This window comes from Pelmatolapia mariae, linkage group LG13 (assembly GCF_036321145.2).
Source record: "Pelmatolapia mariae isolate MD_Pm_ZW linkage group LG13, Pm_UMD_F_2, whole genome shotgun sequence".
Taxonomy (NCBI): Eukaryota; Metazoa; Chordata; class Actinopteri; order Cichliformes; family Cichlidae; genus Pelmatolapia; species Pelmatolapia mariae.
In genome coordinates this window covers 26,091,747-26,106,731 of record NC_086238.1, presented here as the reverse complement: position 1 = coordinate 26,106,731, position 14,985 = coordinate 26,091,747, and positions in this window count along the sequence as shown.

Genomic DNA, 14,985 nt, shown 5'->3' with positions numbered 1-14,985 from the left:
TTTCTATACGCACTAAATTTCACACTAAAAAGCCTTGGTGGGAATTTTTGTTTGCATAGAAAGTAAAGGAAAAAATGTCTTGAGGTCTTTTTCCAGTGTTTTCAAAATTGTGTTTTTCAGATACACATCAAAGCTTCACACAGACAAACACACACACAAAACAACAAAATATGTCAAATTACATAAGATAAGATAAGATAACCTTCATTAGTCCCACGCGCGGGAAATTTGTTTTGTTACAGCGGTGGACACTGCAAAGTTACATGGAGAATTAGAAAAAAGAAAAACACTGGAATGGAGTGTGATATCAATAGAAACTGTACACAATAGAATAGAATAAAATAAAATAAAATAAAATAAATATATATACAATCAAAAACAATAGAATACAAATGCTATATACAATTGAGTATAATACAACGATGCCGGAAAAGAGTATTGCACTTACTGTTATTGCTATTGCACATGTGTGGATGGGTGTGTTTGATCAGTTGAAGTCTTTGTTGTGGAGTCTGACAGCAGTAGGGAGGAAAGACCTGCGAAATCTCTCCATCCCACATCGTGGGTGCCGCAGCCTGCCACTGAAGGAGCTGCTCAGTGTTGTCAGAGACTCCTGCACGGGGTGGGAGATGTTGTCCAACAGGGATGACAGCTTAGCCACCATTCTCCTGTCACTCACCACCTCCACTGGGTCCAGAGGGCGTCCTAGAACACAGCTGGCCCTTCTGATCAGCCTGTTCAGTCTCTTCCTGTCCCCAGCAGAGATGCTGCTGCCCCAGCAGACCACACCCTAAAAGATGGCTGAGGCCGCCACAGAGTCATAAAAGGTCATGCACGTCTCATTCATTTTTTGAGAATCTCCCCACTTTTAGTTTTCATGGAAAATAACTTGTGTTATTCATGGCATGACATCATTTCCAATAACTTTGTCAGGTCAGTAAATAGCTGCCACATAAGTACAAATCTAAATCATACATGTGTATTATAGAAAAAAAAAGCAAAAACCGTTGTGCTGTTTGTTCATAATAAATGGGTAGGGGTGCATAGTCAGTAAAAGTCACCAAGGCTCTGCAGAGCTCCAAACCTCCTCTGCCACAAACAGAAGCATCAAAAATGTGCGCTGGGAGCTTCATGGCATGGTTTTTTACAGCCAAGCAAATCTATATGTATGTGGCCAAGAACCTTAGTCCATGTAGGGTATCTTAGCACAGTTTACTTGTGTCAGTTAGGTCAGCTAGTGGGAGGGCAGAGAGGGCAGCCTTTACATTATTTTATTGTAGAGTGACAGGAACTGCCTATGAGCTTCTAATCAGGCAGAAGTATTGACAGAAAATATATCAAAGGAAATACATTGATGAAAATCAAAGAAGAGAAATATTTATGTGATGTTCCATTTTCCTGAGAACTGATTGGCTGTGATGACTCCTTCAAGTACTACATGCTACTTTGTCCTGCTAGTTAAGCCTGCTGTCTGTTCTCAGGCCTCCTCCTGTTTCACTGACATATATCCATCACCAGAGGGCTCCACTGACCTGCCTGCTGACATCAGAGCACACCCCTGTGTCATGTGACCTGGCTGGAGTTGCAAAGCTGGACTCAGACCTCAGGAAGAGAGATTTTTATCAGTCAGCTGGCAGATGACACAGTGCTCTTCCTTAAAGATGTTTCTCAGGTTTCAGTTGCAATCAGCACCCTTGAGTCTTTCTCCAGAGCATCGGGCCTCTTCCTAAACCGCAATAAGTGTGAACTGCTACCAGTGAACAAGTGTACCGTGTCCTATGTTTCCGGTATCCCAGTGAAAAGTTGTGTAATATATTTGGGAATCGTTATTACCAAGGATATGAATTCTAGGAACGCTCTAAACGTTAACGCTATCATCAACAAAACTCAAAATGTCCTCAACTTTTAAAAAACATGAATCCAAACCCGACAATTAAAATATCTGACATTTATTTTTACACTACATGTTGTTTAGATGAGTTTTTCATATGTGTTTGGTAATATTTGACCTTTCTTCATTATGAAACAATAATCAGAGAAAGGTCTACACAGATTAGTCTTAATATGAAACATTAGAAAGCACAGCAGTGTTATTGCAGCCCCGCCCTCACATTGTGAGCAATGCTGTGACGTTTCTCAGTTACAATAATGTGACATAACTTCTGCCAAGCAGCTTCTGTGTTTGGTAGCGTTGGTGTCACTGTGTCTGTAAACATGATAACTGGAAACAGGCATGTAGAGCGGCCCAGTGTTAACAATCCAGTCAAAGTTTGCCTGACATCCACTGAGGTCATCAAAGTCCGTCCACCGTCTTTCACTTATCAGGGTCGTGGGGGGCTGGAGCCTATCACAGCTGTCATAGGGCAAGAGGCGGGGTCCACCCTGGACAGGTCGCCAGCCCGTGGCAGGGCTAACACACAGACAACCATTCACACCGATCCCCACTAACTGCATGTCTTTAGACTGTGGGAGGAAGCCGGAGAGAACATGCAAACTGCACGCAAAGACCCCGGCCTGATGAGGTTAGGGTCCTGAGTTTGATACCCTAACCCGGAACTGAACTCAGGACAGAGGAAGGGATGGGTGATGTTCATGTGTGCCCAGGTGTATGATGTGGCTCTTTGCGGTGACACAGTAAAAAATGTGGCTCTTTGTCTCTGACTGGTTGGCTGCCCCAGCCCTGGCCCTTCATGTATTTCAGTAATGTCTTTTTCTCCCGTCTCCTCCTCTTGTTTACATGTTTTCCCCTTGTGACCCATTCCTTCTGTCACGTGTGTTTTCCCCCCAGCCATCATGTTCTGTTTGTGCTTAGTTATGTCCATGTAAATGAAACTTAAAGAATCTTTGGCTCACGTCTTCATCTGGATGGTACAGCATAACCAGGTTAAGTCATCTCTAAAAAAAAAAAGATATTTTTGAGGGTTTTTCAGTGTTTTTAATTATTTGTTTTAATTTTGTTTATTTTTCATTGTTCAATGTGGCCTGGTAAGAATTTTGTCAATATATATTTCATAAGGTCATCGTTAAATATTTACAAGAAATCAGGCATTATACAGTGTGTAAACTTCAGTGCAGTGTGATTTGGATGCTCAGCAGAAAATGTAGCCAGACATCAGCTGGGTTTAGATACATTTCAGATAAGATAACCCTTGTTAGTCCCAGAGTTGGGAAATTCAAATTGTTACTGCAGCAGAGGACACAAGGCAGGAACAAATGAACACATGCAGCATACCTAACAGCAATAATGCTGTGCAAAAATAGAAGAAATATAGACCAAGAAATAGATATGTACTTATATATGTAAGTTTATATATCTATATCTATCTATCTATATATAGATCTATATACATACATATATATGATGCAATAATACAGATTACTAGTAGGAGAAGAATGAAACATTTCATAGTGCAGTGTTTGGGTGTTAATAGGTATTAACAGGTATTGCACACTGATATATGTAAAGACCCCAGTGTGTGCATATGTGGTGTACATTCACTGCTGTTGTGCAGTGTACAGGCTGACAGCAGCTGGAGGGAAAAGCCTCCAAAATCTCCCCTTTGCACACTGTGGGTGCAGCAGCCTATCACTGGAGGGAAAACAGGTTAGTGTTGTCAGGGTGGCCTGTATGGGGTGGGAGCTGTTATCTGACAGAGATAACTACCTCCACTGGGTCAAGAGGGCATCCAAGAACAGAGCTAGTTTTCTTGATCAACCTGTTCAGTTTCTTCCTATCCCCAGCAGACCACACCATAAAACATGGACAATACCACCACAGAGTCCTAGAAGGTCTTCAGGAGCTCTCCCTGCTCCCTTCCAAAAGACTTCTCTGTTGCAAATACAACCGTCTCTATCCTTTTGTGTAGATGGACTCTCTGTTGTTACTCCAGATCAGTTTATTGGTTAGATCACTTATATGAGTCAGCTATCTTAATGCCCATTCTCTGGATGTTCACTGGTGTAGGTGGAGTCCACTACCTGCTCGCTGGTTTTCGGAGTGTTGATCTGGAAGTGGTTCTGCTGGCACCAGTTGACAAAGTCCTCAGTCAGTTCTCTGTATTCCCTGTTGTCCTGTTGTCAGTAAAGTACACCGTGAGGAGATGCTCTCATTGCCCAGTCATTATTTTAAAATAGAGATAGCCTACATAGTTCATACATATGCAAGACTATTATGAGCCAATTAGGAGAAAGCATTAAATGAGCTGTGGGCCACTGCTGGCACTGTCATCACATTGGAGGGTCACTTTAGTGTTCAAGTAGTATAAAAACAAACGAGAAAAACCCAGAAATATTTCAGAAAATGTACGGTTTTGTTTGTTTGCCACTGAATAGTGTTGGAATAAAGTGTGAAAATTATGAAGGATTAAAATATTCCAAGAGCTCAAATTACTTCACCAAAACATGTTTCAATCATATTTTATCAACACAAATTGCACAGGTTTATTGAATATGAATAACTTGTGTTAATTCAACTCAGTTGTTTAAGCTCCTGCCAAAGTAAAACATCTGTGTGCATTTAGTGTAATAAACTATTAAACCAGAATTACATATTAGGATTTAGCCAAGTGTTAGGATGTAATACAGAGTAGTATTTCTAGTAGGCTTGTTTTGATATGCCTGTTTTCATTTTATTTTCTAAATTTTAAAGAAGGCTTTAGAAAGGTCAAAATAAATCATCTGTGAGGGCGTATCAGCTATTCTAGTAGAATTTATTTTACCAATGCAAGGGTGCATTAGTACCTTGTAATACAACATATCTATTTCATAAAGGGCGAACACAAATTTCCAAAGAGACTTCCTGACAGCTGCCATTTTAAGTATAACCTCTGGTACGGGCACATTCAGTTTGCAGCAGCGGTGGCACCAAGATGGCAGCTTGAACGGTCGTGTTTTTTCAGGAGCTCCGAAAGACCGCAAAATTTGCTAAGGAACTTTATTCTCTTTCCACTCGAATTACAACTATGGATGCCCAAAAGGTTATTAAGAATGCAAAGCTGCAATTTGTGCCGTCAAACCCCAATGTTAAGACGTCTTCGCATGCTAAAGTCAGTGACCATGGCTATGCTAGCACTGAAGCTGCCAACGTGAGCCTAAACAAGCGAGAATGGGGAGCAGACTCTGCGCCGCCAACTCCATCAAAACAACCGCCGGAGGAGAAAAGAACAAAATCTTCAGAGAAGGAAGATGATATCTCCAATAAAACTATTTTTGAAGCCATTCTGGGACTTGAGAAGAAATTTGAAGTACAACTGGAAGATATCAAGGAACAAAACAGACAAAGTGCAGCTATGGTTGCCAGCTTGGCTAAGGCTGTAGAGTTTAATGCTGCAGAGATAGTTGATTGCAAACTGAAAGTTGTTAAACTGGCAAATGCGAATGAACAGCTGCTTAAAGAAAACGAAGACTTGAAAAGAAGAGTGAGAGAACAAGAGCGCTACCGAATGAGGTGGTGCTTAAAGCTGAAAGGGGTGAAGGAAGACAAAGACGAAAACATTAGAGTGAAGGTTTTGCAAACGCTTCAGAAGATTGCCCCTGACTTGAACTTAGAAGAGGCCGTTGATATTGTTCATCGCTTAGGGAAACGAGTTGATGGCAGAAACAGAAACATCATTATTTTATTCACACAAAGGCGAATCAAAGAAGAATTGTGGAGGCGCACCAAAGATTCTTCAATCTGCAAACAAGAAGGCATCAGCTTTGCAGAGATGTTGCCGCAGGAGGACATACAAGATCGACAGCGCCTATGGCCTCTGGTGGAGGAGGCAAGACGTGCGGGTAAACGAGCCTACTTTTGTGGTCCACATGCCTTCATTGATGGACGCAAAGTTGAAGAAACACAGGAGAACTAAAAATGACAAAAACTGAAATAGTGGAAACTTGTTCGCGGTCTGAGGAGCTCAGCATTTAGTACTTTTTTTTCTTTTTTCGTTTTTTTCACGTGGTGAGTGATATTCTGTCTATAGTTCATGTTGAATGTTAACATTTGTTTTGGTTCTTTAAATGTTAGGGGTTTAAGAGAATCTGTTAAAAGAAAAGCCTTATTTTTGTACTGCAAAGGTAAAAAATCAAACTGTATTTTTCTACAAGAGACTCATTCATCTGATAGTGATGTATCTTTTTGGTCAAACCAATGGGGTAGCAAAATCCTGTTTAGCCATGGCTCAACGAGGTCGGGGGCTGTAGCAATTTTATTCAATAACTTTCCTGGGGATCTTGTAATACAACGGACTGACTTGAATGGTCATTGGTTGATTGCTGTAATGAGAGTTGAAAGTTTGTTTTTCATTTTAGTCAACGTTTATGGATATAATAATGAAAGTCAGAATAAAAATATGTTAGAAGATATAACTTTAAATATTTTTGAACTTAAAGATCGATACCCTACGGAATATATTTTAATGGGTGGTGATTGGAATATGACTCCTGATGAATGGACTGATAGATGGCCCTCAAGGACAGGTAGACCACAAAAAAATAACCTAATTATAGATTTTTTGATAAACAACAATTTGACAGATATTTGGAGAGTAAGAAATCCAGGAATTAAAAGCTTTTCCTGGTTTAAACCAAATGGAGCTTGTAAATCTAGAATAGACTATTGGCTAGGAAGTGACAACATTCTTAACCACACTGTAAAAGTTGTGATGTCAAATGCACCTCTTTCTGATCATTGCTTTATTGAACTATGCTTAGAATCGGAAATTAGACAATCAAATAAAAGAACTTATTGGAAGTTCAATGCCAAACTTTTACAAAATGAAGATTACTGCAACATAGTCAAAAAAATTATAAAAGATATTATGGCTGACCATTTAATTGTAGGATATATCAGTAAGTGGGAATTCATTAAATTCAAAATTAGAGAATTTAGTATTCAATTCAGTAAAAACATAAGTCGAAAGCAAAGAGAATATGAATGTAAATTATTCCAAGAAATTACTTATTGCTGTAGTAAAGATGATCTAAATAGTCAAGAAAGGAGTAAACTTATGGAGTTGCAAACTAAATTAGATCAGCTCTACCTAAATAAAGCAGAAGGAGCTTTTGTGCGTTCACGCGCCAAGTGGATTGAGGAGGGGGAAAGAAATTCCTCATATTTTTTTAATTTAGAAAAGAGCAGACAGAAAAGAAATTTTATATCTTCCCTGTTAATTGATGGCATTGAATGTGACGACCCTAAAATTTTGGAGAATGAAACTTATACATTCTATTCCAATTTATACTCCTCACAGTTCTCCCAAGCAGATTGTGATGTCTTTTTTGATCAAATAGATAATCTGATCCCTAAAATTGATGAATCATTTAAGGAATTTTGTGAATCTGACTTTAGAATTGAAGAGTTAGATGCATCTGTTAAGAAAATGGCGCTTAATAAATCCCCTGGTCCAGATGGGCTTACAGTTAATTTCTTCCAATTTCTTTGGGAAGACTTAAGGGAAATTTTATTCAAAGCTATACTGGCCAGTATTGAAAAGGGAGAATTGATGTCTAGCATGAAACAAGGATTAATTACATTAATTCCTAAACCAAACAAAGATAAACGACAATTGGATAACTTAAGGCCCATAACTTTATTAAATACAGATTATAAAATTTTCTCTAGCTCAATTGCGACAAGGCTCAAACAAGGGGTTTCAAGTATAATTAGTGAGACACAATCAGGGTTTTTGAAAGACAGGAACATTCATAATAATATCAGATTGGCTTTAGACTTACTGGACTACAATGATCTAATTAGTGATGACAGTTTTATTCTTTTCTTGGACTTTTATAAAGCTTTCGATTCAGTAGAACATCCTTTTATTTTAGAAACACTAACTCGATTTGGATTTGGGGATAAATTTAGGAAGATAATAGATATACTGTATAATGATATAAATAGCTCTGTGTCGTTAGGCTATGGCACTGGTAAAAGATTTAGCGTCAAAAGAGGAATTAGGCAAGGGTGTGGAAGCTCTCCGCTGTTATTCATAATGGTTGTGGAGATGCTCGCAATTTTAATTAAAAACAGCAGCATTGCCGGAATTGAGATTATGGATAATTTTTTAATAATTAGTCAACTTGCGGATGACACTACTCTTTTCTTAAAAAATGAACATCAGATTCCCCTGGTAAAACAAATAATCACTACATTCTCAAAAGCTTCAGGCTTAAAGTTAAATTTAAATAAATGTGAACTATTGGCGTTAAAGGAGTGTCATTCACAATTACTGTACGATATAAAGGTGAAGAAGGAGGTAAAATATTTGGGCATCACAATTTCAAAAGATCACAAAGTCTTAGAAAAAGTAAATATTTCAGATAATGTTGACAAATGTAAGACAATCTTAAATAAGTGGTTACAAAGAGACATCACAATTTTTGGAAGAATATTATTAACCAAAATGGATAGTTTATCTAGATTTATATAGCCAGCTGTCACGGTTCTGGGTCAGTGTTGACCCAGCATTTTGAGTTTCGTATATTTTGGTTTTATTTTGTATTATGGATTGTTTTCCTATTCTTTTGTAGTGCTGCTGCTGATGATCTAGAGTTTCATGTTTCTGTTTATTCGTGTTTTAGGAAGGAGTGTGCCTCATGTTAGTGTGTGCAGCTTTGTTCCCCCTGTCTCGTCAGTCCTGATTTCTCCCAGCTGTGTCTCCCTTCTGTTGTCCATTCCCTGATTACTTCCCTGTGTATATTAGCCCTGTGTTTGCCCCTGCTCAGTGTCGCGTCGTACCCTCAACTAGCTGTGTGTGTTCTGTTTCCAGTGTTCCTTGCGTGTAGTCATCTGCTCAGGTTTAGTTTTGTTTTCCAGTGTTTCAGACCTTAGTTCCTCTGTTCTGTCTTTTTTATTGTCTTTTTGGTGAGTTTAGTTAATTCAAGGTTTTGTCCCAGCAATAAAGCTGCGCTTTAAGTTGAACTCCCCGTGTCTGAGTCCTGCATTTTGGATCCACCTCTCCTGCCTGCCTGCCACACAGCCTACCATGACAGAACGACGCGACCACCAAATGGATCCAGCAGACTCACTGTTCCTCGCGCAGCTGTGGAATTGTTGCCGGGATGTTATCCACGCTGAGAACACCCCCAAGAGACTCATTCAGGTTGTTTTTTTTGACAACTTTCTGTCTTCCACCCTTTGTACAGCCAGCTTTTTGGACATTAAAAGACTAACTCAAATAATAGCAGCTCTGCGAGCCAGGTGTTGCTTTGAGCTGTTTGGCATGGGTGGTCCAGGCAAGGAAGATTCCGCGGCCCTTCTGGACGCCCTCGCAGCCTGGTGTTCTCAGCGTCAGCATCTTTTCCAATCAAGACTAACCAAATCCTTCGATCCTCCCGTCAGTAAGAGACTGCATCCTCACTGTCCTACGCAGCCACTCTCCACTCAGTCTCCAGTGTCAGTCGCTCACTCACACTCTGCTCAGTCTCCAGAGCTCCCAGCTTCACCCTCAGTGCAGTCTCCAGAGCTCCCAGCTGCACCCTCAGTGCAGTCTCCAGTGCTCCCAGCTGCACCCTCAGTGCAGTCTCCAGTGCCTCCAGTGTCGCCTGTAGTCCAGTCTCCAGTGCCTCCAGTGTCGCCTGTAGTCCAGTCTCCAGTGCCTCCAGTGTCGCCTGTAGTCCAGTCTCCAGTGCCTCCAGTGTCGCCTGTAGTCCAGTCTCCAGTGCCGCCTGTAGTCCAGGCCCCAGTGCCTCCAGTGCCGCCTGTAGTCCAGGCCCCAGTGCCTCCAGTGCCGCCTGTAGTCCAGGCCCCAGTGCCTCCAGTGCCGCCTGTAGTCCAGGCCCCAGTGCCTCCAGTGCCGCCTGTAGTCCAGGCCCCAGTGCCTCCAGTGCCGCCTGTAGTCCAGGCCCCAGTGCCTCCAGTGCCGCCTGTAGTCCAGGCCCCAGTGCCTCCAGTGCCGCCTGTAGTCCAGGCCCCAGTGCCTCCAGTGCCGCCTGTAGTCCAGGCCCCAGTGCCTCCAGTGCCGCCTGTAGTCCAGGCCCCAGTGCCTCCAGTGCCGCCTGTAGTCCAGGCCCCAGTGCCTCCAGTGCCGCCTGTAGTCCAGGCCCCAGTGCCTCCAGTGCCGCCTGTAGTCCAGGCCCCAGTGCCTCCAGTGCCGCCTGTAGTCCAGGCCCCAGTGCCTCCAGTGCCGCCTGTAGTCCAGGCCCCAGTGCCTCCAGTGCCGCCTGTAGTCCAGGCCCCAGTGCCTCCAGTGCCGCCTGTAGTCCAGGCCCCAGTGCCTCCAGTGCCGCCTGTAGTCCAGGCCCCAGTGCCTCCAGTGCCGCCTGTAGTCCAGGCCCCAGTGCCTCCAGTGCCGCCTGTAGTCCAGGCCCCAGTGCCTCCAGTGCCGCCTGTAGTCCAGGCCCCAGCGCCTCCAGTGCCGCCTGTAGTCCAGGCCCCAGCGCCTCCAGTGCCGCCTGTAGTCCAGGCCCCAGCGCCTCCAGTGCCGCCTGTAGTCCAGGCCCCAGCGCCTCCAGTGCCGCCTGTAGTCCAGGCCCCAGCGCCTCCAGTGCCGCCTGTAGTCCAGGCCCCAGCGCCTCCAGTGCCGCCTGTAGTCCAGGCCCCAGCGCCTCCAGTGCCGCCTGTAGTCCAGGCCCCAGCGCCTCCAGTGCCGCCTGTAGTCCAGGCCCCAGCGCCTCCAGTGCCGCCTGTAGTCCAGGCCCCAGCGCCTCCAGTGCCGCCTGTAGTCCAGGCCCCAGCGCCTCCAGTGCCGCCTGTAGTCCAGGCCCCAGCGCCTCCAGTGCCGCCTGTAGTCCAGGCCCCTGCGCCTCCAGTGCCGCCTGTAGTCCAGGCCCCTGCGCCTCCAGTGCCGCCTGTAGTCCAGGCCCCTGCGCCTCCAGTGCCGCCTGTAGTCCAGGCCCCTGCGCCTCCAGTGCCGCCTGTAGTCCAGGCCCCTGCGCCTCCAGTGCCGCCTGTAGTCCAGGCCCCTGCGCCTCCAGTGCCGCCTGTAGTCCAGGCCCCTGCGCCTCCAGTGCCGCCTGTAGTCCAGGCCCCTGCGCCTCCAGTGCCGCCTGTAGTCCAGGCCCCTGCGCCTCCAGTGCCGCCTGTAGTCCAGGCCCCTGCGCCTCCAGTGCCGCCTGTAGTCCAGGCCCCTGCGCCTCCAGTGCCGCCTGTAGTCCAGGCCCCTGCGCCTCCAGTGTCGCCTGTAGTCCAGGCCCCTGCGCCTCCAGTGTCGCCTGTAGTCCAGGCCCCTGCGCCTCCAGTGTCGCCTGTAGTCCAGGCCCCTGCGCCTCCAGTGTCGCCTGTAGTCCAGGCCCCTGCGCCTCCAGTGTCGCCTGTAGTCCAGGCCCCTGCGCCTCCAGTGTCGCCTGTAGTCCAGGCCCCTGCGCCTCCAGTGTCGCCTGTAGTCCAGGCCCCTGCGCCTCCAGTGTCGCCTGTAGTCCAGGCCCCTGCGCCTCCAGTGTCGCCTGTAGTCCAGGCCCCTGCGCCTCCAGTGTCGCCTGTAGTCCAGGCCCCTGCGCCTCCAGTGTCGCCTGTAGTCCAGGCCCCTGCGCCTCCAGTGTCGCCTGTAGTCCAGGCCCCTGCGCCTCCAGTGTCGCCTGTAGTCCAGGCCCCTGCGCCTCCAGTGTCGCCTGTAGTCCAGGCCCCTGCGCCTCCAGTGTCGCCTGTAGTCCAGGCCCCTGCGCCTCCAGTGTCACCGTTACTTGTAGTTCAGGCCCCAGGACCACCAGGTTCACCCGTTCACTCCACGCAGGGAGGAAGTCTCACGTCTTCTCAGTGTACTTTTCAGGGTTTAGCCGCCGTTGGTACAGTTTGCCACTCCAGGGCTTCCCCAGAGGCTAGGTGTCAGGCCCCAGCTAATTCTGGACCCCTGCAGTTTAAGCAGCCCCCTGAGTACCACCTCATGTCAGCGTTGCCTGGGCGGAGCCAGTGCTCAGTGCATTGTCAGTCGCCACTGTGTCAGCTAGTGGCCTCCATGACTGCTGGCTTGGTCATGGCTTCTGCTGGAGGGTCCGAGGGACAGCTCCGGCCTTCGTCTCTAGTCTCCGCTGGAGGGTCCGAGGGACCGCTCCGGCCTTCGTCTCTAGTCTCCGCTGGAGGGTCCGAGGGACCGCTCCGGCCTTCGTCTCTAGTCTCCGCTGGAGGGTCCGAGGGACCGCTCCGGCCTTCGTCTCGTGTCTCCGCTGAAGGGTCCGAGGGACCGCTCCGGCCTTCGTCTCGTGTCTCCGCTGGAGGGTCCGAGGGACCGCTCCGGCCTTTGCCTCGTGTCTCCGCTGGAGGGTCCGAGGGACCGCTCCGGCCTTTGCCTCGTGTCTCCGCTGGAGGGTCCGAGGGACCGCTCCGGCCTTTGCCTCGTGTCTCCGCTGGAGGGTCCGAGGGACCGCTCCGGCCTTTGCCTCGTGTCTCCGCTGGAGGGTCCGAGGGACCGCTCCGGCCTTTGCCTCGTGTCTCCGCTGGAGGGTCCGAGGGACCGCTCCGGCCTTTGCCTCGTGTCTCCGCTGGAGGGTCCGAGGGACCGCTCCGGCCTTTGCCTCGTGTCTCCGCTGGAGGGTCCGAGGGACCGCTCCGGCCTTTGCCTCGTGTCTCCGCTGGAGGGTCCGAGGGACCGCTCCGGCCTTTGCTTCCTGTCATCGCTGGAGGGTCCAAGGGATCCGTCCAGCCTGCAGCGCCTCCGTCTCCGGCGTCCACGCCGCCGCCAGCTGCAGCGCCTCCGTCTCCGGCTTCCACGCCGCCGCCTGCAGCCTCTTCATTCACGCCAGCTGCAGCGCCTCCGTCTCCGGCTTCCACGCCGCCGCCTGCAGCGCCTCCGTCTCCGGGTTTCACGCCAGCTGCGGCCTCTTCATTCATGCCAGCTGCAGCCTCTTCATTCACGCCAGCTGCAGCGCCGCCGCCTCCGGCTTCCACGCCGCCGCCTGCAGCGCCGCCGCCTCCGGCTTCCACGCCGCCGCCTGCAGCGCTTCCGTCTCTGGCTTCCACGCCGCCGCCTGCAGCGCTTCCGTCTCTGGCTTCCACGCCAGCTGCCGCCTCTTCATTCACGCCAGCTGCAGCGCCTCCGGCTTCCACGCCGCCGCCAGCTGCAGCTTCACCATCCACGCCGCCAGCTGCAGTGCCTTCGTCTCCGGCTTCCACGCCGTCACCTGCGGCCTCTTCGTCTCCGGCTTCCACGCCGTCACCTGCGGCCTCTTCGTCTCCGGCTTCCACGCCGTCACCTGCGGCCTCTTCGTCTCCGGCTTCCACGCCGTCACCTGCGGCCTCTTCGTCTCCGGCTTCCACGCCGTCACCTGCGGCCTCTTCGTCTCCGGCTTCCACGCCGTCACCTGCGGCCTCTTCGTCTCCGGCTTCCACGCCGTCACCTGCGGCCTCTTCGTCTCCGGCTTCCACGCCGTCACCTGCGGCCTCTTCGTCTCCGGCTTCCACGCCGTCACCTGCGGCCTCTTCGTCTCCGGCTTCCACGCCGTCACCTGTGGCCTCATCAGCGTCGTCTGGTCCGGCTTCCACGCAGTCACCTGCGGCCTCATCAGCGTCGTCTGGTCCGGCTTCCACGCAGTCACCTGCGGCCTCATCAGCGTCGTCTGGTCCGGCTTCCACGCAGTCACCTGCGGCCTCATCAGCGTCGTCTGGTCCAGCCTCCGTGTCTTCATCCTCGTCTGGTCCAGCCTCCGTGTCCTCAGCGTCGTCTGGTCCAGCCTCCGTGTCCTCATCCTCGTCTGGTCCAGCCTCCGTGTCCTCATCCTCGTCTGGTCCAGCCTCCGTGTCCTCATCCTCGTCTGGTCCAGCCTCCGTGTCCTCTTCCTCGTCTGGTCCAGCATCATCATCATCATCAGCTTCATCCGCGCCTGCAGCGTCAGCATCAGCTTCTTTGGCTTCCGCAGCTGCCACGCTGCCGCCCGGTCCTGCCTTGCCTGGTCCGGCCTCAGCTTCGCCTGGTCCAGTAACAGCTTCAGCCTCACCCGCTCCGCCTGCGGCCTCCGAGCCTTCGTCCTCGCCGCCTGCGGCCTCAGCATCTGTTCCAGCCTCGCCTGGTCCTGCAGTGGCAACTCTGCTGTCAGAGCCAGCTCGACCTGCGCCTCCTCGCCTTTGTTGGCCGCTTTCCAGGCCTCGGAGTCGGCATCATGGCCGTCGAGGGCGGCCCCCTGAACTGTTTGCCCGTCGCCGCCATTGCCGTGCACACGGTCGGCCACCTGAACTGCTTTCCCCTTGGCTCCTGTACTGTCGGGACCAGGGTTGGCCCCCTGAACTATGTTTCTGGACTCCGTTCCCTGCAACCCATGGTTGTTTTTGGCCCGCCTGTTTTGTTTTGACTAATTTCCAGGGCCCCTGTGCTTTTCGTGGACGTTTTGTGTTGGACTCTGTTCTGCGTTCATGTGATGGACGTTTTGGTTTTGTTCTGAGCCCTCCGTCCTGGGCCCCCGCCGCCCGCCCTGGTCGGGTGGTTTTGTGTTTTGGGGCGTTTTTGTTTTTCCTGTTGGGCTGTCTGGAGCCAGCCCTTCAGGGGGGGGTACTGTCACGGTTCTGGGTCAGTGTTGACCCAGCATTTTGAGTTTCGTATATTTTGGTTTTATTTTGTATTATGGATTGTTTTCCTATTCTTTTGTAGTGCTGCTGCTGATGATCTAGAGTTTCATGTTTCTGTTTATTCGTGTTTTAGGAAGGAGTGTGCCTCATGTTAGTGTGTGCAGCTTTGTTCCCCCTGTCTCGTCAGTCCTGATTTCTCCCAGCTGTGTCTCCCTTCTGTTGTCCATTCCCTGATTACTTCCCTGTGTATATTAGCCCTGTGTTTGCCCCTGCTCAGTGTCGCGTCGTACCCTCAACTAGCTGTGTGTGTTCTGTTTCCAGTGTTCCTTGCGTGTAGTCATCTGCTCAGGTTTAGTTTTGTTTTCCAGTGTTTCAGACCTTAGTTCCTCTGTTCTGTCTTTTGTTGTCTTTTTGGTGAGTTTAGTTAATTCAAGGTTTTGTCCCAGCAATAAAGCTGCGCTTTAAGTTGAACTCCCCGTGTCTGAGTCCTGCATTTTGGATCCACCTCTCCTGCCTGCCTGCCACACAGCCTACCATGACACCAGCTTACTCTTTATCAATATCAAATAAAG